This window comes from Mytilus trossulus, chromosome 13 (genome assembly GCF_036588685.1).
Source record: "Mytilus trossulus isolate FHL-02 chromosome 13, PNRI_Mtr1.1.1.hap1, whole genome shotgun sequence".
Lineage (NCBI taxonomy): Eukaryota > Metazoa > Mollusca > Bivalvia > Mytilida > Mytilidae > Mytilus > Mytilus trossulus.
In genome coordinates, this window is record NC_086385.1 from 60,074,878 (window position 1) to 60,078,519 (window position 3,642).

Sequence of the window (3,642 nt, forward strand, 5' to 3'; positions counted from 1 at the left end):
ATGATCTTTCATTAAAGGACACATAATTTCTTTATCATCCAAACTCTGGTGATGACATCGCTTTTCGAAGCATAGGCTTTTCAAAAAGAGTCCGTGATTGAGCAGTTGGGTTCGCTTGAACAGAGTTTCTCAAATGTACTCGCGAGGATTCGCTAGCTAACAGAATTATATTTTTCGGAATTGGACGGAAATGGCTGATTGTATAAGATGCCTCTAAAATAGAATGTAAACCTGTTGAAACTGAAAAGTCTGAAACTATCTTCCTACTGCTTCTACAGCATTTCCGGCAAATTAGGTGTCGTAATCTTTTATGATAACTCTTGTTAAATATTGCTATTATTACTGGCGTCATAAAACAACATATCATTGACCAAATCGTCTTAAAATTTACTAATTTGGTCGACAAACAGTCTTTCACGTGTACTTTGACCAGTAACCAAACTGCTTCCGGTATGCAGAAAATCAGATACGCAAAGGCAATGAAAAAAAGCGATCTCATAGCGCGCAAAGTTTTAATTGGATTTTTAGGCTGGACATTAGATAGAACTATTGGTACGGTTGCTAATGCGAAAATACGATGCCGAAATCTAGCTTCTCTCACTATAATGCAAAGGGCAAGAATGATCACAAGAGTAGGAATAAACGTTGACATGATCGTCAGACTCAGCACGTGAATTGTCCATGACAACCCGGAAAACATGCATAAGGATTCTTGAGCGTCAAAATGATAGCTAATATGTCCCATAAACGGAATACACGCAATCAGACAACTAATTATCCATAAGTTAAGAATTATAATTCCGGTAGAGAAAGGCGTTATAATGCTTGAGTATTTAACAGGTTTATAAATAGCAATACATCTATCAATAGACAGCATCGTCAGAGATAATGTCGCCGATATTCTTCCTGACGTCATTAGATATGCTAACACGTGACACAATGATGTATCTGGTACCCAGTTGGTAAACAAATTTACTACAGCAACAAATGGCATTTTCAAACATCCATGGATAAAGTCACTAATAGCAAGTGATGTCACAAACGCATTTGTACATGTGTGAAGACGTTTTGTGCTTTGTATAACGACTACAAGCATAAAATTGCAAACTATTGTTAAAAAAGCCAATAATATGGCAAATGCTGCAATTGTGTAATTTGGTTTAGAACTCAATTGATCACATTCTGTATTATTCATACCAACGAGAGGGTAAACCTTCTGTAGAACTCGCTTTCGCTCTCCAGAAATACTTTTATACAATTTTTATCTGGATAATTGTTTTAAATATTTTCTATCGCTTCCTTCCTTTACAAACGTAGTATTGCAAATCGACTAAATGATACATTGTGTTGTTCCATACATTCTGTATTTACTGCAGTTATAGGTCGACAAACATCCTGTAATATCCTTCAGCTGAAAATACAATGATATTGTTATATTATTGAATATTGGTAATGATACAATTTACAAAACAGTATACATAACAGAAACACAACCATTATTTAAAAAAATATTCATTTCTTTTGATTTCAACTTTATGAGACACCTAATATAATTATTGATTACACGTTACAAGCTCAAAAAGGATATCTTGAAAATAAATGTTCTATTCATATATATATATATATATATATATATATATATCTTTGTTATGACTGTCCTTTCAAATTGTTTTGTTTAAATGTGTTTGAGAGTGACAGTCGTTTTATAACAAGCAGCCAAAATAGATTGTTTTTCTGTTGTTTTTTTTCATTTTTAGCCATGACGTTGTCAGTTTGTTTTAGATTTATGACTTTGACTTTCCCTTTGGTATATTTCGTCCCTCTTTTGTTATGCCCGATTGATATGTATTAGTATATCGGTTGTAGCGCCTGTTAGTTTTTCCGTCCGTTTGACACGCTTCAGGTGTTTTTTGTCAATTTAGATTTTGATGAATCGAAGTTCAATCAACTTGAAACTTAGTACACATGTTCCCTTTGATATGATATTTCTGATTTTAATGCCAAATTTAAAGTTTTGACCCCAATTTTACAGGACACTGAAATATAGAAAATGATAGTGCGATTTGGGCATCCGTGTTCTATTGTCACTTCTGCCAGATAATTGCCACAATCAACGGAATGATTATACTGCCATGGTTTGGTGCGCATATTCAACCACCCTCCTCCCCCAAAAATTTTGAAATTAAATTCAGCTTTGTCATGGAGCCTTTAAATGCCTCAACTGACGGTGCTGATACGACCACAGGAGGAAGAGTATTCCAATCCCGGATGGTTCTTAAAAAGAATGAGTGTTTTCGGTAATCACAGGATGCTGATGGTACTTGGAAGGATTCATCATGCATGTTTCGTGTCATTCTTTTCGGGGGTACTGGAAGACCTTCCTTTGACATGGCCACTTTGTTGTTTTCTATTTCGTATAGCATTGTGAGTTTTGCTTTTTCCTTCTTTGATCTAGTGATGTCCATTTTTGATTTCGTAGCTTCAAGTGTACGCTGGAGTGGTTATGATGTTTGTAAGATACGTAACGAGTCCCTATTCTTTGTATCATCTCAAGTCTATCAGTCTCTGTCTTAAGGTATGGATTTCATACTGGACTGGCATATTCTACAATTGGACGTACCAATGTTTTAAAGGCATTCTCATTCTCTGTAAATGACCCTATATTTAAATTTCTTTTTAGGAAACCAAGTGTTGCATATTTTATTTACGTTGTCATTCCATTTAAGTTCGTATGTAAATGTGCAGCCTAGATATTCTGCACTGCTGACTGACTCAAGAATTTGACAATGTAGACTGTATGAAATTTCAATTGTGTTGTTTTTCCTACTGATGGTTAGTAACTTGCATTTGTCAGGGTGGCTCGACATTTTCCATTTTGATTCCCATATTCTAAGTTTGTCCAGATCTAGTTGTAAATCATGTGAATCTTTGTCTGATGATATCGTCACATTCTTGTTTACAATATAATTTTTAAACGAGAATACAGCGGGGAAAAAACAGAGGACACTTCAACATTGTACACGGGAATAGAATTCATGACATAAATCTATGTTTTGACGCTTGCTCATCACGTTGAATGTTGAGTTTCTCTGTATCGTCCTTTTTTTTGTTTAAAACACAAAATAGGGTAAACAAAATCATCATGTAAGGGCAATCACTCTAATAACTCACACAAACTACACACAGAAAGACAGGTGCATGTACAAATGCAAACTCAAAATCTATAAAAAGACGTCTTAGATTCAATAAAGCACACAGAAATCTCACATAGAAACTGCAATAAATTGTCTGGTAGTACCACTGTACGGTAACAAAAGGATTCTAAAGCAGATATTGTTTTATTCTTTAAGCAAAGCCTGACAATAATTTCTAAAAAGGAAATGTTAATTGTGAAAAAATCAATGCTGTGTCTTTATTCTGTATACAATATCACTATAGAGATCTATCACGATTTAGAATAATGATATAGGAATCAAATTGCACGTCGATTTATTACAAAGGAATAAAGCAGTATAGTGACTTCAGTAATTCGAAATTATCATAAAAATTGAGAATGGAAATGGAGAATGTGTCAAAGAGACAACAACCCGACCAAAATAAAAAAACACAACAGCAGAAGGTCACCAACAGGTCTTCAATGTA